General features: G+C 41.1%; 1 protein-coding gene and 1 long non-coding RNA gene across 3 annotated transcripts in view; both read left to right on the forward strand.

Annotated features, from left to right (window-relative positions):
• Positions 1 to 24,608, forward strand: part of MAML3 (mastermind like transcriptional coactivator 3) — a 416,215-nt gene that overhangs the window by 72,436 nt on the left and 319,171 nt on the right. The gene's annotated exons all lie outside the window — the stretch shown is intronic.
• LOC123592186 lies at positions 1,061 to 5,096 on the forward strand. The gene is made up of 2 exons (XR_006709623.1): positions 1,061 to 3,046; positions 4,301 to 5,096. It is a non-coding gene; the product is annotated as an uncharacterized LOC123592186 (long non-coding RNA).

Raw genomic sequence — 24,608 nt, forward strand, 5'->3', positions numbered from 1 at the left:
TAAGATTCCACATTAGACACATGTAACCCCCTACATCTGGCCCAGAGCAAGAAGAATGAAGGTATGTTGAAGTGGCATGTGCTGGGGGTGCTCATTGCATCCAGTGTGATTTACTGAGCATTAGGTACGTGGATGAAAGTAGTCATGGGTGTTTTCTTCCCATACTTAAGAAGAATGGGCAATATGGGGAAAAACAGGAGAAATGCTCTAACTGCCTCTTACAAGGTAAAGCTGCTTTCTGAAGTTGAGCCGGGATGTAGCAGAAAGAGACAAGACCTGAGTCTTGTTTTCAGTTTTCAGCTTACTGGCCAGGCTGTTTCGGAAAATCACTTAGAAATCCTGGGCCTTAGTCTCTTCTTCCATAAGATGGGGATAATAATGTCACCCTGCTCCCTGCTAGGTTAGCTGTGAATACGGAATGAAATTGTTCATAGACAGAATGCAGAGTAAACTGGTAAGCACGTGTACACATGTAAGATGATTGCTGTTGAAAACCTAATAGTAACATACCCCACTTTACTCGTCCTGTTGGCCAGCCTCACCTGTTTTCAGAGGTTGCCTGCTAGACAGAGACTCGGGAGTTCAACTGACTTGTACACAGAACTTTTTCCCAGCTGTCAGTAGGAGGCATGCCTCAGTGAGGCCCAAGAGGCTTATTCTGGTCTCCAACCTTACGGTACACTTGTAGCCATTTTCACAAGTCCCAAGGTCAGTTCCTTTTTTTTTTTTTTTTTCTTTTTTAATTAAAAAAAAATTTTTTTAAGACTTTATTTTTAAGTAATCGCTACACCCACTATGGGGCTCAAACTTACAACCCCAAGATCAAGTATCACATGCCCTACCGACTGAGCCAGCTAGACACCCCTTGGTTTCTTTATTTAAAAAGTTCTAAGTGGTTGGGGCGCCTGGGTGGCTCAGTCGGTTAAGCGTCCGACTTCGGCTCAGGTCATGATCTCGAGGTCCGTGGGTTCGAGCCCCGTGTCGGGCTCTGTGCTGACAGCTCAGAGCTCGGAGCCTGTTTCGGATCCTGCGTCTCCCTCTTTCTCTGACCCTCCCCTGTTCATGCTCTCTCTCTCTCTCTCTGTCTCAAAAATAAATAAATGTTAAAAAAAATTTTTTTTAAAGGTTTTAAGTGGTTTAGTTATGTTCTGAAGCAAGCCTGGTGGGTGCTTTGGTGACTGCCTCATTTGAACCCTCATCTCCTGATGTTGCCTTCAGCCTGTGAGGTTGAAGTATGCAGTGGACTCCCAAGGCTATAGTGATGAAGACTTGTGGCCACGGGGGCCTCACCAACTGTGAGCAGCACCCCATGTTAGGCCCACGCAGCTACAGGTGAGGAGGAGGAAGGACACCGGGAGGCAAGTAGAAAGAAACCGTGGCTCACATTCTGTTGAGGCCATTCCCGTGGTGCAGGGTGAGCATGCTCCTTCACCCCGTGTGTGTGTGTGTGTGTGTGTGTATGTGTGTGTGTGTTGTGTCTCGGTGTGGCTTGTTTTCAATTAGACCAGGCCTGAAAAAATGAAAGGGAAGAATTTCACTTTGAGACCATATGGAGATGACCAAATTCACCCCGCTCGGGGCCCCCGGGCAGAGTAAACTTGCACTGCTAGTCGTGAACAGCAGTGTGTAATAAAACATTCTTTCCTTGAACCCTTTTGACTGGGAGGGAGGCACAGGGGGAGAACACAGCAGGAATTCTTTCTTTTCAGCTGCTTCCTACTCTGTTGCTTACATTCACCCAACAGATATTATTGGGCTGCTACTGTGTGTGAGAGAGACGGAGACAGAGTGTGTGTTTTATGGAGGAGACTGATTAGCCTGGGCTCCGTTTTTGTTGTCCTTGGTGGTGCTATGGATCCCATTTTAGGTTTACTGCCCCTTGACATTTCTTAAAAGGAGTCTTCAAAGCAGAAAGTCCTATTCTGAAGGCAGGTTTCTGGGCAGTAAAGTTGACAGGGTTTAACATCAGGAAAGTCAACCTGATAGAAAAAGGAAACAGGATAAACAATTCAAGCTCCATTCCACAAAGTTCTTGGATGGGAAAGGCCCTGTTTATGAAAACCTAGTGGCAGGCGTTCACTGTTCATGTGGCCAGTGCTGGAGAGCGTGCAGTCCGTGGCTTACCTTCCCACGAGATGACCCCGGCATTTGTAGCAGTGGCGAAATAGTAAAGCCATTAGATAAAATCAGGCCAGTAAGACTCCCGTGTTTGTTTACTAATGGGATTTCTCAAATCAAGTCACTGTTGACTTGTTCTCAGCTCCCCCATCTCTTGTTCCCTAGGCTTACCTAATAGAAGTGCCCTTCTCTTCTGCAGCCAACCAATTTAGTGCCTGCCCATTTAGCGAAATTTGCATTTTACATATTGAACTTGAAACTGACTTGCTTAATATATAACCAGGGCAGTAGCTAAGAAGTTTTTATTTCGGTGAACACTTAGTGACGGTAAACGAGACTGTGGCATTCTGGTCTTTGGGCATATTGTTTGTTACTGGTAAGACAGGGAATCTGAGGATTTTGCTGGTGGGACTTCAGGACTGTGTTGTAGATGTGAGTTTCCATTTGAGCTCGTGTACAAATGGGTATATGTACTTTGATTTTCCTGATGTGTTTAATGTTAGGATACGGTCATTTTTTTTTTTAATATCCCCACCTCTTTATAAACAGAATTCCAGGGGAAAAACAATTCTAGGCAGAGGAAGTCTAAAATATTTGTAGAAGATAGAAGTGATAGTGCTATAACCACAGATAGGAAAACAAAAAATAAAGAAGGAGAGATTGTAATGCAGTCCGTGTATTGGAACATGCTCCTTTAGAGTGAAGCAGAGCAGGGGCTGCTGGGGGGGGCGGGGGGTGGGGAAGAATCCACCTAGCAGCTCATAGATTTTATGCTTGGTGATCTATAAATATTTGGCTGTGCCTAATAATTAACATTATACTTCCTTTTTCCTCTATAGAAGGCTGTTCAGAATTCCTTTTTACACACAAACAAAAAGATTATATGGGGTTTTGCCTCATATGGAATAGATCAACAGTTTAAAGCCAGGTATGTTGCCCTGAGTGGAATCGGTGTGAGAAGCTAAAGCAGCCGGCACTGTGAGCCCCGCTTATCATTTTCCACACTAGCCAGGAAGCCTTCTGCGCTGGGAAAATATGAGTTGAAGGTAAAAACTGAACAACGGAAAATTTCCATATATTTTTTTGACTCCGTAGTGAGTGCTTACTATCCGCAATTTTAGATTTTAGCTTTTTTAGCAGTGCTCTGCAAACTGCCTGTGGTGAGAGACAGGTTTCGTCCTCTCCTTCTGTTTCCAATCCACGGTGCAGCGATACATTTAGAAAATACAGTAAAAATGAATTATTAGAAAAATGATCACCTGCTTGGATGTTCCATCAATTACAAATTGCTATAAAGGCTTCTAACTGTGTACTCTCAAAGCCTGTACTTATCCTCTGGGTGGGAAACATTAGCAGTTTGGGAATGAGCACGGGGCTCAGGGGCCATACTTTGAGGAACACTGTTTTCCAGTACATTCTGACCGCTGCTTCTGTCTGTGATGGTTAAAGGAGAAAAGAGCTAAAGAAGAGATATTTCAGCCGTTTGTCATTTCTTTAAGCATTTCTGTGCTAGCTCCTTCTAGCGCCTTCATTAGTCTCTGCATTCCATTCTTTATGTTGTGTACCTTTAGGTTAATTACACATGTCTTAACTTCCCATTTCCTGCAAATTAACCTTTACTTCAAAAATGTAAGTGATTATATTCACTACTTTTCTCCAAAATTAACTACCACACAGTTTGTTTTAGTGAGTAGCATATTGGTTTTTTTTTTTTTTTCTTTCTTAAATACATTTGAAATAAATCCAAACACCTGTCTTGCATTTTGTAAACATGTATTTTGGAGTGCATTACACCTTCCATGATGCCACACGTTTTGTAGGTCAGTCTGAGACATTTATACAATAATTAAGAAAATGGATATTCTGCTAACTTCCTTTCTTTGGCTTTGAATGCCTGTAAACAAGTAAACAGGAAGAAGGTCTTGTGATTAGTAATGCAGAATTCACTCTTCAGTCCGAGGTCATCTGGGAAATATCAACTACTTTCTCCTATACGGCTAAACCCTGACTAAACAGTTTTTAGGGACTCAGACAAAACTGTCATTTGAAGATGGGGATTGTTTACTCTTTAGTTTGCCAATGAAAAGAGTAAAAATATAGATGTATAGAGCTACTATTTGCTTCTTATATTTCCCGCATTCACTCATGAATCTAATTTCCCCTAATCTTTTCCTTTCTTAAGGGCAGTCAACAGTCCTGCTGAGGAGGTTGCCTTCCTTTTTGGAGAGTGAGGACTGGTTCCCTTGGCAGTGCTGAGCCCCAGAAAAGAGAGGGCACTGAGCACTTGATCTTGGTCTTCCACGTTTCTTGATAACCCCAGCATGGGACTCAGAAGACCGAGCTCCCGTATCTGGATGAGCATACCCTTGGGGTATTTTCATAATGCTTTTGTGGACATAGTTCAGCAACTTAGCACCCACCAAGACCTGTCTCTCTCTCTCTGTCTCTTTCTCTCTCTCTCTCTCTCTCTCTCCTGCCTATCTTTCCTCCTCTGACAATGGTCCCTGGGACCTGGGGTTGGAAATTCTCCCTCAGTCTCCTTTCCTTTCCCATTGTCCTCCGGATGGGCCCTGATGAATTTGTGCTGAGTCGGGAGCTTCCCTTCCCTTAGAACCTAGCACAAAGCAGTTCCTGTCATCCTGGTAGTGGACGCTAGAGACAAAGCTTAATTTACTTGACTCTATAGCTATCTTTTCATTTGTATGCCCTTCTTGTCCATTCTTGCTCTAGTTCTCCTTTCCTTGAATCTTTACTTGTCCATCTTTTAAATTTTCTTCTAAAGGCACAAACAGCACATCAGGTAAAGGGAGGCTTCAGGACCGGAGTGCAGGGTCTTCCAGAAACAAAGTTCAGAATGGCCACCCTGATCGTCACGGCATGGCTGGTGTTACATTAACAGCCCGGAGCTCTTGTGGCTCTCCTCAGAGCGTTGTGTGGGAAGTACCACAGTGTAATAAAAAACGGTAATGATTAAAAGAGTCTTATTTTTCTCTAGGGTTCTTCTGCCATTTCTATGCTAAAGTGGGGGTCATAAGCCTCGTGCTTATTAGCAGGTTGATAAAATTAGAAATGATTAGTGTGGGAGTGGGTGATAACATATATTTTTAATACCCAAACATCTTATTTCTGTTTTTTTGGTGCTAGAGCTGATTGCTATGATGCCTTCTTGTCCTTTGCCTATATTCTCTCTGCTGTTGTTTTCAGGCCTCTTGGAAAGAAGGAGGAGTAGGGGGTGAGGAAGGGAAGGACATACAAACCCAACTTCTAGGAAAGATTGTTGGTTGCAGCTGATTCATTTCCAGAAGTATTTGGGGACAGAAGGACTTGACTTTATTTTTAACTCTGCTTTGCCCAGAAGGGGATAGTGGCTATTTTGATCAATAATGTTAGTCTACTTCAGTGTCCACTGTGCCAAGATTTGATATACATTATCCCTATTAAATAACATAACAACAGTAAGATAGCTATTATCATCAGCCCCACTTTGAGGATGGGTAAACAATGACTTGGAGTGGTTTAATGACTTGCCCGATATCACAGAGCTTTGTCAGAGTTGGAATTTGCATTCAAATCTGTTTGACCTCAAAGCCTAGTAGTGTACCGAGAAGGCACAATATGATGGATAAAAGCATTGGCCTCCGCATTGGAGTGGTACTTCAGGACTGCCTTTGACATGGGGCTGCCAGATTTTGTTGGGTGTGGAAGGAACAGCCCTCTACAGTTGACCCCTGAACAATTCAGGGATTAGGGACACCGACCCTCAGACAGTCAATAATCCGCATATAACTTTTGACTCCCCCCAAACTTAGCTGCTAATAGCCTACTGTTGAGTGGAAGCCTTGCTGATAACATAAACAGTTGATTAACACATATTTTGTACGTTATATATATTACATGCTTTATTCATACAATAAAGTAAGCTAGAGAAAAGAAAATATGATTCAGAAAGTCACAGGGAAGAGAAAATACATTTCTATTACTGCACTGCGTTTATAAAAAAAAAATCCACATATAAGTGGATGCATGTAGTTTAAGGTGCCGCCATGCCTCCTTTGGTGGTAGTGCTGACTGGGCAGGCTGGTATGGATTAGGAACACTGGTGTTATCAAATACACTGATGAGATTTCTACTCGAGCCATGGAGAGATGAAGAGAAGATTCTTAAGGGTATTTCAAAGGAAAGAATTTGCAGAAGTTACTCAGGATAAGCACGCATTCCCTGTGTCTGTACATGAGCAGGAGCTGTGCTCTAGTCAGAGAATAGCAGCTTGTGGCGTCTTTAGGAAGAATAAACTCTGCAAGGGATGGTTAGAAGGGCCAGAAAGATGCATGCAGGTTTCAGGAAAAGATGATGCCCATGCAGAGGCCACAAGTGAAAGAGGCCAAATGCTAGCTCAGAAGAAATTGGGAGAAAAGGTGCTTTTCAGAAGGATAGAAACAGCCTCAACAAAGTTGGATGAACCAAAGGGCACCCAGAGAAGCAGGGCAGAGGGGAAGGCAGGACTTGCCGGGGCCCACAGCCTGAGAACTTAAAGAGACAGGAGAAAACTGCAAAGTCAGTACAAAATGACTAGAGACGCGTTCAGTCCCTGCACAAAAATCCCGTTTGTCTCATTTTCCAGTGTACATCTCATCCTGAGATCTCGGTCAGTTAAGAAGATGCATTAGCTTTATTTCCTGTTGCTTGTTTTATAACAGCAGTAGGCATATATTTTCATTCCAAGGATATAGTATTTAAATGTTGATACCTTTTTTTAGATTGCACAGAAATATCCAAAGCAGAATCTCAGACACCATAATATCTCATTTGAGATATTCACAGACCTTGGACTGGGAGATAGAATGGGGATATTCCTAGAAATAATAAATAATGTTCATGTTGTGTTTTAAAATATGTAAAGTATGTATGCATGTGTTATATGTTCTTCATAACACCCTGGGGAGAAAATTGGTTGGTGAACTTATTAATTGACTAACATTTAGGTTTTGGTATTTAGAGCACAAAAGACTTGGATTTTAACTTGTTTTTTTTTTTTTTTTTCTATGCATTTATATTTTGCTTTTTTCTTAATTCTTTAGTAAAGTTAGTTTTGGAAAATTCCCACCTGTCTTGGCCAGCATTCAGAAGAACCCTTTATAGTGAAGTGGTTATGAGCCCTGACCCTGGACATACCCGGTTCCTGCCACAGTGTGACTTTGGGCAAGTTGCTTAGCTGCCCCGGTCTCAGTCTTCCTGTCTGTAAATTGGCAATAATACCTGCCTCAGAGAGCTACTCTGAGCATTAAATGAGGTGATAGCTCTAAAGCATTGAACATAGTGTCATGTATGTTCATAGTGCATAGTAAGTACTCAATATGGTAAATAACTATTATTGTTGTTATTCATTCTTTCCCCCTAGAGGTCAGTTAAGGATTCTGTCTGAGATGTTTTCTAAGAACCAGGGAGAGCTACAGATGGAAGGAAAACAGATAGAAGCTGGGGACCAGCTGGGGATGAATAGTGATCCTCTCTTTTATGGTATATGCCCTTCTTTTTCTGATTTCTTTCCTTCCTGCTCCAAAGCTGGCCTCCTATTTGGCTTTGGTGACCCTGGTTCCTACTTAACCCTAAGGCTTCTCATTGATTTCCTCTTCAGAGCTCTCTAATCAAAGTACTGAAATGAATTGTTGGCAAAAAGCAATATATGGGTTATTTTGAAGACTTTTTTTTCCAGCTTCAGGAACTGTGAGTGTTGATTGACGTTTGCGCATACACACCCCCTCCCCCAGAATGGCAGGCTGGGGATCCCCATACCTCGGGTTCTTACGTATTCCTGTGGGTTCCCAGGGTAGCACCTCACATCCAATGGGTGCTCAGTGCTGGCTGGAAAGAAAGATCCAAAGGGCCAAGGAACTCATCTGTCGGTGCCACGGTCTCTCCGATGGAAGTTCCTAAGAAATGCTTTGAAAGGTAGATACAGATTCCTAGCCAGTTGCAGAGCTGTTGATTCTAGTCCTCCTCTCGGACTCACTGGCCCGTTGTCATCCTGTCCTCCCCACTCCCCGCCTGAACACACACATACACCTTCTGTTACACAGGTCGAATGGTGATTTATATTTAGAGAACTTTTACCCTTGGGAACTGTTATCAAGATGGACACATCAGAACCCCTGTTTCTTTTTACATCTTCTGTGTGAACCCAGAAGAGGTGCCAAAGAAGTGACAGTTTCGGGCAGCCTCTCCTCTTCCATGCTTCTCTAAATTTTCTGTTTGTGAGGTGCTTATGCCTAGAGAAGGAGGGATGATTCGTGTCTGTGGTGACCCCTAAATGGTTTTCTTCACTATTAATACTATTGAAGGAACAGGTGGACTACAAGCCGGAAAGTTTCGGGGTGACAAACCAATGTTGAGATGTTCGTGGCTGCTGTTTGGATCACAACAGGCTGTCTGTCCTTTCCCTTCCTCCCCCACATTCACTGCATGGCCTCATATCGCAGACATGAACACATTCTTCAAATATCACATTCTGGAACATTCTTGCACCCCATACCAAGCCTGCCCAAGGGACTTTAGGATAATGAATGAGAGCTTTCTTAACTAATGATATTCTTGACCATCTGTCCAGTTGGTCACTGAGAACATAAGGCAGATGCTCTCTCTCTCTCTCTCTCTCTTTATCCTAATCCTTGTAAAATTATAAATATAAAGATTTTCTGTTTATTAAATCTGAAAGAGGATGTCTGCTAATACATTTTCATTGCGTGTGTGTGTGTGTGTGTGTGTGTGTGTGTGTGTGTGTTTAGAGTAAGGTAATTGTGAACCTGTGGGTCTAATTGATTTTTTTTTAATGTTTAAAAAACATTTATTTATTTTTGAGAGAGACAGAGACAGAATGCAAGTGGGTTAGGGCCAGAGAGAGAGGGAGACACAGAATCCGAAGCAGGCTCCAGGCTCTGAGCTGTCAGCACAGAGCCCGATGCGGGGCTGGAACTCACGGGCCGTGAGATCATGACCTGAGCCAAAGTCGAACGCTCCACCGACTGAGCTACCCAGGCGCCCCTAACTGATTTTTTTTTAAGTCATGGGCTAGTGTATATGTGTTTACATTTATTCTCTGTCAGTTTGGATTTCTCAGTGTTAAAAAAGTAGGTGCCTTTATCCCTTTTTTTTTTTTTTTCTAACATTTAAAGCTAACAGAGGCAATGGAAATTTACACAGAGGAGGGAGTCTCACTTCAGTGTAAAAGCTGTAAAATTAGAAAGCTGGGCAAGTGTTTGCTGCTGTATGGTTTTGTCGAGCTACAGGAATGCACCTTGAGGAAAAGGCCAGAGGAGTCAACTGGATGGAACAAGTTCAGGGTAGCCTCGCAGCTTGCATGGATGGTATTTCTGGGGGCAAGGGGTAGGTGTGCCTGTGTGTGCGTGTATGCCTGTGCTCCAGTTCGCACACATGTGGTGCCCTTTCTGGTGGCTCTTTGAGACAGCTTTTGGGAAACCTCCCCAACGGTGACAAGACATGGTATGAGTCCCCAGGAACTGAGAGACAAAGGAAGCTACAGAAGATGAGACTTAACCATGTGGTCCTGGAAGCTGGAGTTTGTGACAGAAAGATGCCCCATTCCTGCTTCCGTGGCACAGTATAATCTGCTGTGGGAAATTTGGCAGTTTTTGTAAAAACCCGGGCTGGGGGGCACCTGGGTAGCTTAGTCGGTTAATTAAGCATTGGACTTCAGCTCAGGTCATAATCTCGTGGTTTGTGGGTTCGAGCCCCTCATCAGGCTCTGTGTTGATAGCTCAGAGCCTGGAGGCTGCTTCAGATTTTGGGTTTCCCTTTCTCTCTGCCCCTCCCCTACTCATTCTCTGTCTCTGTCTCTTTCTCTCTCTCTCTCTCTCAAAAATAAACATTAAAAAGAAAGAAGGAAAGAAAGAAAGAAAGAAAGAAAGAAAGACAGACCCGGGTTGTGTTGTGAGGATGCTGGCCAGGCCAGACACTACTGTGCAGATACTAGCATGGAAGAGGTTCCCCTCTGGACAAAGAAGGGACATTCTACTTACTAATGATTTTTAAATGACATCTACCTTGACCAGATGCAGAGGGGAAAGTCATCTATCTATGTGTGTGCAAAACTCAGTCATGTTCAAATAAAGAACATGATAAACTAAAGCAGGAAGAAGTTGCCTTTGGTAGGCGCCCTTTCCTCTCAAGTGTCTCATTTGAGAGCATTTGCCTCCTCTGTGTTGGAGCTTTATTTATTTTTTTTGTGTGTGTGTGTGTTGGAGCTTTAAAACTCGTTCGTTGTCACATAGGTGTCATTTTTATTTCAAGGGCTTCTTTCTCCTGATTCTAATTTAGGTTTTGCTAAGCAAAGGCCAATTTCATTTTAGTTCTTGAGTGTCAGTTGCAGATCTGCTGAGCAGTTTGTTTGCTTGTTCTTGTGGGTTCTGCCTTCAGGTTTGATGCTTGCCTTTTTTTCCCCTTCCTCCTCAAGAGTGTGTTCTACTTTATTCAGATTATCTTCATCAGTGAACTGAAAAAGTAAGCTTACTCTCAAAAGGGAGAAACATTTTCATAATGGAAACACAAACTTATAATAGGCTAACGAAAGATTGTAGACCTGAAAGTCAAAATACTTAGGTTAAAATATTTAGAGGCTTCTTTACCCAGGCATTTATTTTCACGTGAAATTATGCAACTCATTCAACAAATACGTTTGAAGCCTTTGTTAAGTGCTCAAGTGGGTACCGAAATGCAGTGGTGAACAAATCAGATGTTGTCCTGTCCTCACAGGTCTGCCTCATTTTTAGTTTAATATTAAAAAAAAAAAATAACGTCCAATGTGACCCTTCCCTGTAGCATGATTTAACTGTCAATATTTTTGTAGGCCCTCTACTACCAAAGCCATCCCTGCTCATTCTTTGATAGCATCAGACCTCTGGACATACCACTTGAATTTTGTTTCTCGGTCCTATTTCCTTCACTGAAGAAAAAGGCAGTCATCCCATTGTAGAACTTTGTCGAAGGAAAAAGACTTCACATTTTACCTTCTCCTACAGGATAGTAACATTCTAAAGTTGCAGTAATCAAAGTGAAAATGTGTTTCTTGTTTAAGTTTGAAACTGATAAAATCACACACTGATTATGTGATAATGCAAGCAACTTACAAAACCTGGTTTTTCTTAAAGTTACCTGGCTTTGAGCATTTCCATTGTTCTTTTTCACATTTTTCAGAACATGAAGAAGGAGCGAAGTGAATGTCTGATGTGTCAAATTGTGAAATGTTTGGTTGTGGTGGGAAGGTAGAGAGGTGGATGGAAACTGTCCAGGAAACTGGACAAAACAAGTTAGTGGGCTATAATTATATTAATGGCTAACTCTTATTGAGTGCTTGCTATGTACTTTGGAATGGTCTAGGAATTTTAAAATGCTAATAGTGATATAAAAACAACACATATGTCTTGAGTGCCAATTCTATGTCTGGCCCTGTTCTTGGCCATGTAAAGGTATTTACACATTTAATCTTCAGAAGAACAATATGAGATAGGTGGTATTATTTGTGATTGTTTGGAAAACGAGAGAACAGATTTCAGAGGGATAAAATAATGTGTTTTAAGGTCCAACTTGTAAGTGATAGGGTCAGGATTCAAGTCCATGTTTTTCTCACTTGAAAGCTGATAGAGTAGCTCTTGGTAGAATCCTTTTTACTGAGCAATGCTTATTTTCATTCCCTTACAAATTTATGAACTGGCCCAATTAGTCCGAAAAGTGCCCAGGCAGAGACTCTTGGTTAAGCATTCATATCCACTCTATATTTTTGAACACTCTTTTGTGAATTCATTAGTGGCCATGCCATACTCTTCCCTCTGAAAAAAGTACTTACGATACACCTTCCAAACATTTATTGAACACCTATTACATACAAAGCTTATGTGCACTTATGTTTATGGGCATAAATTAAACTATCTGCAAGGAATGATAGAGAATGTAAAGATTGAGAAAGCCATTGTGCCAAAATGTTTTGACACTCTTCCTATTGAGAGGTAAGGTCTGTGTCTCCCTGCACTTGGGTGGGCTTATGAGTACTTGGACCAATAGAATACATGGAGTTCATGATTTCCAAGGTTTCCAAGGCTGGGTCATAAAAGGCCATGGTAACTGTCACCTAGTCTTCCTGGTTGGTACCCCTGCCCTGGGAGAGGTCAGCTACAATGTACTAATTTCACCTATTCTGACACTGCCTTGCTGGAGAGGCCACAGGTAGGCTCTCTGATTGGAAGCTCCAGTGTACCTCCCAACCTACAGCCAATGTCAGTTGCCTGCTCTTCAGATGAACCATGCTAGGTGGCCAGCCTACTGGAGCCTTCTGATGATGCAGCACCAACAGACTCGTGACTGTAACCATAAGGAACCCTAAGTGAGCCCTACCCAAATTCCTGACTCACTGAACCAAAATGGCGTTTTAAGCCCTTGAGTTTTGGGAATAGATGTTATAACTACAAGAATTAACCATACTTACAAAATTTTAAAAATCTCCCAAGCTTTGAAACTAAATATGCTGTGGTCAGTGGCTTTTTTTAAACTAATTTTATTTGAAAGGATCAAAGCATATAACTGGATATAGTACAGTATTAACAGTGGCCACTTAATTTAGAGATGACCTTAATTTTTTGAGATGACTTTAATTTTAAATGATATTTTTCACATAGTGATTTCTATAGTATTTGCTATAATTACTGTATGTTCCTTATTCCTTAATTTATCCTTCCTTTTTTGTTCACCAAAAGCAGATAAAATAAGGTAAGACTGACATTTATGTATTGCCTGATGTATGAATTTTAAATATTTGAAAATTATTAAATATAGGAAAAAAATCGGTCTTGTTATATTTATTTTCACAAATAGAATTAGCTGCCTAATTTTGGCAGCTAAGTATGCTTTTGGCAGAATAGTAGAGACACTACAGAAAACTATGCTGTTTTAAGAATTTAATACCATCAACCATACCCCTCCCCACTCCAGTTATTTTTATATTGTGGGGCATTATAATTTAATAACATACAGAAATTGTTAGCAAGCTAATAATTTATTGTAAGTACTGCTATGCTGTCTCCTTCCCCTGACTTTGTGGCTGTCCCAGCAATTCTCTGAGAATCTGTGTCACAGATTGGCAAACTCTTGGCCATTTTGGTAACTGGGCTCAAGTCCTGTCCCTGAGCCGTAGAGGAAATTGAACCCTTTCTGAGAGCCTTGAATTTTTTCTTCTGTGTTCCTTCTCCTTTTTCTTAGTCTGTCTTTCTGTTTTTGTCACGCACATACACACCCTATAAAATCTTATCCTGAATGATCCACTGGGATTGTGATATTAAGTGATTTCCTTGATTACTACCCTGAGCCCCTTTCCCTGCTTCCAGAAAGCCTTGATATTGGAAAAAAAGCATGCCAAAATGTATCATTCAGGGATTCATACATGAACACTGTTTGAAGTTGCTCATGTAAGTGATGCTGGCCCTAACCCATTTACATAAAAGATTGGAAGTCTTGGAGATAAATAAATAAATAAATGCCTGTGTAGTATAAAATCCTTTTCTTCAGTATCTGAATAATTGGCACAAAAAGGTTTTGTGGTTCATCTCTCAACACTGATCTAAAGGTCTTAGGTTCAAATTGATACTAATCAAGACTTAAATTGGATGGGATCTCCCGGAAAGGAGGCGGCAGCTAGGAGGGTGGGAAAATCTGGGGCAGTCTTGGTACTGTCTGAAAAGTGTTTGGCCATCTTAGACCAGGTCAGGCTGTAGCTTTCTGCAGCAGCTCCTACAGGGCTCCAGATGATACGTATTTCCTGTCTCTGGTGACCTTAGTGGAAAAACAGCTGGGATTCACTTAACACTGAAACTTACTATTTTGTAATTACTCAGCTTTGATTACCCAAACCTCACATTAGTCCCTTCCAGCAATATGACTTTTTTCTGCTCCTCTTTGTACAGATATATTTGTATGCCAAAGTAAGTTAGTAGTCCTTCCTTTTAGATTAATTCCCAGGGCACATCTGTCCGCATACATATCAAATAGGTCAAGCCACTGACCTGTGTGGTTGAGAGAGAAATCTGTAAGTATCAGAATGATACTTCCTAAAACCTTTGTAGTGAGTAGTGAGCAAAGAGATGCAGACGTTACTCAGGGAACCAGCACATATTAGGAGCTGGCCTTGATGGCATGTCATCTATGCAACGAAGGCTCTGTGTTAGCCACTCGATAGTTTGTTTACCCCTGACAGCACCTTCAAAGGTAGTATTCCCGCATCCACTGTTAGAAAATCAAGGCTCAGAGTAGACATTAGTCCTGACCAGACACTAAGTTGTGATTCAAACTCAGATTTGTTTGAATCCTGTTCTTTAGAACACACCAGTCTTGAAAAGCAAAGGTCGAATCTGGGATGTTTCATACATCTGATGTACTTATTTTCACCCAATTTTTTTGGTCTGCCTAGTTCATGAGACACAGGGGTGAGCCCTTGAAAACTCTGTGTAAGCAATCAACCATTGCTGATGGTGTGCACCAAGAGGCCTGACTATCTAGGCTCTTGCAAAGGAGGAAGACCCTGATAAATCCTTTTGTAAAGTTAGGATATCATTCATTGATTAGTACTTATTGAGCAGCTCTTAGCTGCTCAATTAGCAGTTATTAGTAGGTACTTACTGAGCAGCTCCTTCATGCCAGGAGCTGAGTTTTGGCGTCCTTCCTGAGGGAGCTTACTATCTGATGGAGGTGCCAAGGATGTGGAGGCAAGGCTACTGGGCAGAGTAAAGCCCATTTTATGTTGAGAATAATCTCATATGGACCCAGATGATCTATAGCTTCGAATTTTCACATGTCATATTACTTTTTAAAGGCGGGGGGTAAATTTACAGCTCCCGTATAGGCCAGGAGAGACTTGGAAGGCAGGGCTCTGCCAGAGGTTTCAAAAATCTTAATATGGATGAGTCAGGGCCCAAATGCTCACAGGGAACTGTGTTGGTTTGGCAAGGCTGTTGATTTGTGAAGGGGAGTAGCTACTATCTGGACTGACTTTATAATCGAGAAGGTCACGAAGCTGGTAAAGCCAAGAGACATTGATTTTGAACTTACAGCTCTGTAGGTGAAGGTCTGCCCCTGATTTCCAAAAGCAGAACAAATTGGCTGTATTTTACATGAGAAACAGCACCATCAGTAGGAGCCAACTGATATGTGAGTAATTATACTTCTTCTCCTTTTACTTCAGTAAAATAAATAGTAGCAATGTGTATCCGAAAAAATACAAAGAGGCTAAAAAGAAAGAGGATTCTACCTTGATGGAATTTTACGAAGTAAAAGCAAACCATAATTCCGAACACAACTGAGTATTCAGTGTCAATTTAGACTTTCACTTCCATATACGTACCTATCACAAAATGGCTTTTGAATTTTGCCAGCAAACCCTTTATATATAAAAATAAAAGCAAGTCTTTACTTAATGCTTCCCTGTGAGTTCTTGGCACTTAATGGTGGAGACGCCTGCATGGGTAGGAGTTTTACCCTATAAGTACCTTTACGTGTCAGTGAAAGGTAAAGACAGCTTCAATCCAGATAGACATGGTTGTTGGACAATTTTGGTGTCTGTGCGATATAAATAATTTGGTGATTTGGGGGAAAGAAACCTAAGAGATGGGAAGTTAGGAGCCACTGGAACCTTCCAGCAATTTGAAAAGAGTCTTGAGAAAATCTTCTGGTAATTTGAAGAGAGCTGCAAGGAATAAAACCTAAAAAGCCCCTCTTTAATTTTAGCAGTTCTATTGTTTTTGGTAAGGTGAGGAGGGGGGAGGGTCATGAGAGGGAGGAGGTGATTGTTTTTCTGATAGACATCGTGTGTTCATGATGGACAGTCTGAGCTGGTCAGTATATGACACCGAAACCCGGCTTCCAAAAAAGACCAGGCCACAGCAGGGTCAGAAAGACTCTAGTCTTGTACCTTACTGATCTACAGGAACCAGAGGGCCCAAGCTCCATGGTTACCTTCTGCTCCTCCCCTCCCCGTCCCCCAAAATGAATCAGCCAGCCAGACTAGGGCTTCAAGTGTGGAAAGGCAGAAAGCCACCTCCAGCCCTATAAACAATAGAAACACTCACAGTTTGGTAAAAGTCCATGATAAAGTACTTTTCTATGCCACTAATTTGGTAAACTTTGGGTAAGATTATGTTTTCCTTGTATTTTGTCTTATATAGTGTTTTCCTCATCAAAACATAAAAGGCTTGTAATGTGCTTCTTACATTTCCTCCGGCATGAGTGTTATATCAGAATACATCTCACTTATGAAACGATTAGCAATTTCCTCCTTAATTCAGTGAGTTTATAAAGTACCTATAGGATGCATTTTTTTCCTAAAACAAGGTCCTAAATCAAAGGTCAGATTCTTCAAAGAATCAAACCAAAGGGGGTTGTCTGAAATTTAGAAAGTAGGGACCCATTTATACGATGAAATGTGGAATATAATCAAGTTATTGAAATACGAAGTTTGCGGGGCGCTTGGGTGGCGCAGTCGGTTAAGCGTCCTACTTCAGCCAGGTCACGATCTCGCAGTCCGGGAGTTCGAGCCCCGCGTCAGGCTCTGGGCTGATGGCTCAGAGCCTGGAGCCTGTTTCCGATTCTGTGTCTCCCTCTCTCTCTGCCCCTCCCCGTTCATGCTCTGTCTCTCTCTGTCCCCAAAATAAATAAACGTTGAAAAAAAAATTAAAAAAAAAAAAAAAGAAATACGAAGTTTGCTTCTGATTTTCTCCATAAGAAGGAATTTTTTCCAGCAGCTCCAAGGATGGAGGAGAAGGAGCGTAAGGTCTGCCTCTATACTTCATGACACACATTCTTAAATAGTCTCTTTTCAATATGCCTGATGGGTTTTCTTCTACCAGTGTCCACCCATAGCATCTGTTTGTATATTGAATGTTTTAGAGAGCACTGAACATCATACCAGAATGCTACTGTATGTTTAGCAAAATGTTAGACTATAAGAGAGAAAACTTGAGATCTGTTTCCTTTTACTTCAAAAAAAAAAAAAAAAACAAAAAAACAAAAAACAAGCAAGCAAGCAAACACACAAAATTAGAAGTAAAGAGGACATTTCAGTCTATAGTATTCCGGATGGTCAGTTATTGTCAGTTTTAGCATCAACCATAATGTACCAGAAGATTCTGACCTCATGATGTTTCCAAATAAAGGTCCTGTATGTTTTAAACAAACTAATAACTATAAGGACCCCAAAGTAGAGCATAAAAGGGAATGTGGAACCCCCTGCGAAACAAATTAAGAAATCCTTTAAGGCTATCCAAAATGTGGATTCGCTTCAGGCAGGAAGCAGGAAAAGTGCTGACAGCATCTCACAGTGAGTGCGTGGGAGGAAGTGGGGGGACCTTTCTTACCATGGATACTGGCCATTTTAACTTTCCGGATAGGATGGCATGACTTGAGTCATTTGTCTTCCTTGATTCCTCTTAGGAAGAAGGAATATTGACCATTTATTACAGTTCTACCCAATTCTTTAGATTTATTCTCTCTCTGTGTCTCTGTCTCTGTCTCTCAGTGTCTCTCTACCCCCTCAGTTCAGAGTTCATACCTGGCTGCCTCTTTGCTATACAACCCAGTGATGTTAAACAAAGAAAAAGGGACAAGGAGGGCTTTAGAATCCAGCTAACCTGAGTTCTGGCTACTCTTTTTTTTTTTTTTTTTTTTTTTAATTTTTTAAATGTTTATTTATTTTTGAGAGAGACAGACAGACAGAGTGTGCGCAGGGGAGGGGCAGAGAGAAAGGGGGAGACCCAGAATCCGAAGCAGGCTCCAGGCTCCAAGCTGTCAGCTCAGAGCCCAATGCCAGGCTCCAGCCCACTAACGAGGAGATCACGACTTTAGCTGAAGTCGGAAGCTTAACCAATTGAGCCACACAGGCGCCCCTGGCTGTGCTACTTAATTGCCCTGTGATCTTAGGCAGATTTCTCAATAGCTCTGTGCCTCTTGTTTCTTCATCTAGAATGGGAATAATAATACCAAGTTCGTGTTGTGAGGCTTTAAGTAAATAACGTATATAAAACGTTTAGCACAGTGTCTGGCACATTGCAAACATCTAATGAATGTTAGCTATTACAGTTAGGTTAAAAATATTAAGATGGGTGTTGCAATGACTCACTTGCAAACCACAGAAACATTTCATCTACTGGAATTCAGTCATTCAGCAACCACCGCTACTGATCAGGAATAAAAACAAGTGAATACTGTGCAATTAAGGAAGTAAGCAGAAAAGCCTCTAGAAAGCCAACATAGAGGCTCAAAATCGATGTCCTAGAACTACGTACTTTCCTCATAGGGGTGCTTCTCCAGTTCTTACGCAGTTCTTTACTCATTTGGTCCTATGTATTTGTGTTTTACACATGATTTTTAACAACTGTGACAACTGATTTCTAAGCCTACGGCAGATTAGACACAGCAAATTAGAAGGGAGAAGGACCAGTAGAGGCAGCCACATGGTGGGCAGAAATAAGTAATAACTCAACTGCAAATAGAAGGAAAACCGAACCTATTGAAAGACGGAAAACTCTAAGAGCACAGAAATTCAAAGCCATTTACTTGATGACACTGGTTCTTAAACCTTAGCCTGCGTCAGACTCATTTGGAAGGCTTGTTAAAACACAGATCTTTTGGCCTCACCCCAAGAGTGTCTGAGTCAGTAGGTCTGGGGAGGTTGCGAGTATCTGCAGTTCCAGCAATTTCCCAGGAGGTGCTGCTGCCTTCCGGCCTCGGGGCCACACTGGTGTAGCGGTAACACAACATCTCATGAAAAAAGTTTCATTTGGTTCACTTTTCTCTGTTCAAGAAGGCAAAAGGGCTTGTGCTTCCTTCTAGAAAGAGAATACATTCAAAATAATTAGTTCAAAATAACCTTTTTGGCATGTGAAGAGGGAACTTCGGACTATTCAGAAGAGGCAGCGGTCTGCGGTGATGCAATGCCTGAGGCTCCTGGGTAGCCAGGTCATCCAGTGGTGGTGATAATGGGGGGTGAGGGGGGTGGGGTGGAGCAAGGTAGCTGTTCCCACTCGACAATGCTATTTGTGAGTTTTTCGGAGGTATTTGTGTTTGTGTCATTGCTCTGCTTCCTCCTCCTTTTCTTAGTGCCTTTCTAGACAAAAAGACTTCACAAGCAGATGTTTTTTCTGCCACACCAACTGTTTGATTCAACTTAGCTCTCATAAATAGTTGAGTTTGTTTCAGTAACAATGTCAAAACACTGGGCTCCGTGGCAGTTGCATATACAGGCACCATATTGTCATTCCCGTTTCAGTTCCTTTTGCCAGTTAGTGGTAATTTCTGCCAGCACCAAATGAAGTCTGAGTAACAAGTCACTGGACTGAGGTGACCGTTTGCGAAAGTGGCAACAGCCTTCTTCGTGAAGACCATTTCCATTCTGAACATCAGATTTTTAAATTTTTCATTAACTAAGAGGAAGATACATCTAGACTGGCAAAAATTACTACTGGCCAGGGTTGTATTTTAGTAACTGGGTATAAACTTAGCCTTGTTACTTGCCTGGAATGGACATATTGGAACTCTGGCACCATGGTGAACTTTGATCGTTGTTTTGATTACAGAAATCCTTCAGAATTCTCTCGTACCAGACCTTCTAAGAACAGCATTTTGTTTCTTGCTAATCTTAGAGGTGCTAAAGTGCCATCTCCCCCCCTGTATCAGAGGCAGTATGTTTTTTAACTAGAGAATGCAGTCTTCCATATCATAGTTAGGGGATTACTTTCATTAGGCAGATCTCGCTCTATGATAAATATCCTTGGTGCCTTGAGCTGTTTAACTTACTTAGGAATGGTGGTTTTTTGTTTTTTTTTTTTTGTTTGTTTGTTTGTTTTTTTTTTGTTTTTTGTTTTTTGAATCCAATTCTGATAAAAAGCGATGACTGTTCCCAGAATGTTCAGTGAAAAATGAAATATGGCTCCAGGATTTGGTGCTGGTGGCTGAGAGGGAGTAGGAGTGAAAAGGGGAGATGAGTAGAGCTTTGAAAATCCATCTCTGCATGTGAGTGCCCCGTAGAAATCCACATCAGATGTGCATGCCTGATTGTCACCACTGACGATATGAAATTTAAGCCATTGTATTCCTTGATAACTTGGAACAAAAACAAAAATTTCTGGGCCCACAGTTGCTTATTCTTTCTCTGCCTGTTTAGCTGAGCAGATCATTCTCTGCTGATGTCATTGAATTCCAACTAGAACCTGGACCCTCTGGCTGAAATCCAGTGGCCTGTGTATTTAGATTTCTGTTTACATGGGATCATGCTGATCACTGCATTAATACTGTAATTAGGGACAGGTCAAACCTTTTACTTCTGTGTGTGTGCTACAAAATCTTCAGCACCTGTATTTAAATAGATTCTAGAGTGTTTAAGAACATCAGAATATCATTTATAACAGTAATATTTTAGGTAGGCAATGGCTATTCGAACGCTGTTTTATAACATTTAATGTAGGATCTGACAGTCTCTGTAGGAGAAATCCATAAAATAAGCAAGACTTTAATTTTCCTTTTAATTTAGTGTCTGGCTTTAAAATGGCTTTCTATGCATTTACTGTGACTGGCCATATTAGCACTGATCTAATGCCCTGTTCAAAGAAATCTTTATAATGTTTTTTTAGGACCTGTGTAGCTGAGCTATATCAGGGGCAGAGTATTGGGGTTAAATTAAAAGAAGTTACCCCATCCTGGCTCACAGTTTTTACTTTGATTTCAAGCTTGTGCTAATGATGTCTGTGACTTCTGATGGCTTAACAGTCCCTTTTCTCTAATGCCCTTGCAAATCCCAGCTGGACTCTTCCAGACCTTTATTAATATAAATAAAAATTGATATTGTTCCATGTATCACATCACATGTAAAAAATTAAAGATCTTTTGAGTTCTAAACATAGTAACTTTTGTTGGAGGAAAACAGTTTTGCCTGTATTTTAATGCCTCTTAAATTTCTATTTGAAAAAGATGCATATTTGATTTTTCCATTGCAATGCTATAGAAACCCTGGCAATTTCTGTAAAACTAATAGATCCTCTTGTTTTTTTTCCTATCTCTTAACCTGATCTTTAACTCTTGTAGACACGTTTCAAATCACCCAAGGTCAGTTTTCACTCCAGCCTCCTTCATAAGGGTTGACTCCCTTCAGTGATGAATATACTGATACAAATTTATAAAATGTGACCTATATCAGACTATCTAACGGTTCAGACATGATAATCCCTTTATTAAACCCTCATTTATTTCTTTAAAAAATTTTTTTTACTGTTTATTTTTGAGAGAGAGTGAGAGAGAGAGAGAGACGGAGCACAAGCAAGGTGGGGGGTGATGCAGAGAGAGAGAGAGAGAGGGAGACACAGAATTCGAAGGAGGCTCCAGGCTCTGAGCTGTCAGCACAGAGCCCGAAGTGGGGCTTGAACTCATGAACTGCGAGATCATGACCTGAGCCAAAGTTGGATACTCAACCGACTGAGCCACCCAGGCACTCCACACTCATTTATTTCTTTATGCTTTTATTTCATGTTTTTTAATAAGGATTTATTTTATTTCCTTTTAATAATCAGATAATGAAAATGTCAGAGTATTTCTTTTCAACTTTGACCTAAATCCCTGGTCAGCAAATGCTCCTAAAGCACCTTCCTTAGTAACTATATGTTATCAGATTTTCAAAGCTTTTCCTTCCATAAGTATTCTATACAGTAGGGGAAAGTGATTTCCTTCAGAGAAGGGGACCCCCTCTCTACCCCAACTCATTCCTTCAGGAGGTGCTTACTGAATTCCTACTTTATTCCCAATGACTGTGCTAATTGAATATCTACTATGTTCCTGTGACTGTGCTAGGGATATTACAGTGAATAAGAAAGATGTTTCTCTTTCCTTCATGAAGCTTAAAGTCACCTGATGACGTTTGATAACGTAATGAGATCTTTTCCATTGTAGTATACGACTACCTTTAGACCAATTGAAAAAATGAAAATAAACCTCAAGCAGAAATAATAAGAGTTGTTCTAGAAAGCACGGAATTCTGATTTTGCCATACATTTAGAACGTCTAGGCAATAAGTAAAATCCCAATGAAAAAAGACCGTCTTCACCTGAACGATAGTGTTGTTCAGCATGCGCAGAAGAACAGACGATATTACCGCATCTTACATACAAGATGCAGCCTTCTCAGGGGAAAACACATCCCAGACTCTTTCATTTCTCTCATACCTGTTCTCTTTTTCTTTTCCTTCCATTTCTGATTTCTATCTGAGCTTGGATTTTTTTTTTTTTTTTATTAGGCCAAGGACATAAAGATCCATGTTTAAACCCATAGGGTTAATTCAGAAGAACAAGTAATTTATACTGAAACGTTCATTGTAGTGCTTTTTAAAACAACAACAACAACAAAATTGTAAACTAAAAAAAGAAAAAAAAAAGCTCAATAATAAGGGAGTAGAGAAACAAAAATAGTAGGAATACCAGAAAGGTAACCTGTGGTGGTTGGCACTGTGCTGAAACACGAAATGCCGGAGACGGACAGAAGACAGGTACTTGAACGTACAGATAAACAATGATGCCATAGAGCATACAATCTTTGTTTCATATCTAGTATCGACCTCTCCATTCATTCACCAAAATCAAGCAGGCATAGGGGCGCCTGGGTGGCGCAGTCGGTTAAGCGTCCGACTTCAGCCAGGTCACGATCTCGCGGTCAGTGAGTTCGAGCCCCGCGTCGGGCTCTGGGCTGATGGCTCAGAGCCTGGAGCCTGTTTCCGATTCTGTGTCTCCCTCTCTCTCTGCCCCTCCCCCGCTCATGCTCTGTCTCTCTCTGTCCCAAAAATAAATAAACGTTGAAAAAAAATCAAGCAGGCATAATGAAAGAATTACATCAAATATTAGGTACTTTTTCTTACAAAAGTAACATATTAGTAATTTAAATAATACTGTAAACTCAAAGTTGACTTCCACCAAAAATAAATGAAGTGTTTAAAGGAAAACAAAATTTGACTGCACTTTTTAAAAGAATCGTACTTTCTTTCCTTCTTGGTCCATTATTTGCTGATATTTAACTTTTAAAGGATATGGTACGCAATTTCTCAGATGAATAAAATAAAACTTCTCTACAAATCCACATTCTGGTTTTTTAAAAAGCACTTTTCTGGGGGGATGCCTGGGTGGCTCAGTTGATTAAGCTTCCGACTTCGGCTCAGGTCATGATCTTGCGGTTCATGAGTTCGAGCCCCATGTTGGGCTCTGTGCTGACAGCTTGGAGCCTGGAGCCTGATTCGGAATCTGTGACTCCCTCTCTCTCTGCCCCTCCCCTGCTCACATTCTGTCTCTCGCTGTCTCTCAAAAAATAAATAAATGTTAAAAAAACACCAACAACACTTTTTTTTTTTTTTTTAAAGAGAAAGTTAGGATAAGTCTGTGTTTCATTAGAGGTTAGACTTCCATCAACCCCAACCATCTGGAACCTGCAAGTGAGTTTACAAAATAAATAAATAGGGGTGCTTGGTGGCTCAGTCGGTTGGGTGTCCGACTTCTGTCTGTGCTGACAACTCAGAGCCCTGGAGCCTGCTTCAGATTCTGTCTCCGTCTCCCTCTGCCCCTCCCACAATCACACATTGTCTTTCTCTCTTTCTCTCTCTCAAATATAAATAAACATTTAAGAAATTAAAATAGATAAATAGTTAAACAAACAAAGAAACATTACAAATAAAAAACTCAGAGAGAGATAGGTTGGGGGAAGCACTTAACTCTGGAGAGGCATGGAGCCACCCTAAGATCTTCAGCAGGCTGACCCTGTGTAAAGTAAGAGAGCAGACTAGAAGCAGTGTGAAAGCGAGAAGTTTAGAGAGCAGAGAGTAGGAAAAAAAGAAATATAAAAAGCCACCTGGAAGGCATGGCAATTTGGGGTCATTTAATGCAGGGTCAAGGAGTGCTATTGAGTTCTACACCCCCATATAATTGAATAGCAGCCTATTGTTACTGTTAATATTTGTAATGATGATCCTGTAATAAACCACCAAGAAAATGGTACTTTTTGTCTTGGAATATATGAATGTAAGTATGTAATGTCTTAGAAAGATTTCCATAAAAATCGCTTTTACCTCATCAACTTAACCTTTGTATCTGAATAATTCGACTATGTGGAATACTATATTTCTCTCTCTTTTGTTTTAAGTGTATTTATTTATTTTGAGAGACAGCTAGCTGAGTTAGGGAGAGGCAGAGAGAGAGGCAGTGAGAGAGAATCCCAAGAAGGCTCTGTACTGTCAGCACAGAGCCTGATGCCGGGCTCGAACTCACAAACTGTGAGATCATGACCTGAGCTGAAATTAAGAGTCGGACACTCAAGTGACTGAGCCACCCAGGCGCCCCTGTATTTCTCTTAAAGCCGGATAAAGTGTTTATCTCAACCATCACCTCAGAACATTCTTTTGCTGACCAAGAGGCTATTCC

Source organism: Leopardus geoffroyi, chromosome B1, assembly GCF_018350155.1.
Source record: "Leopardus geoffroyi isolate Oge1 chromosome B1, O.geoffroyi_Oge1_pat1.0, whole genome shotgun sequence".
Classification (NCBI taxonomy): Eukaryota; Metazoa; Chordata; class Mammalia; order Carnivora; family Felidae; genus Leopardus; species Leopardus geoffroyi.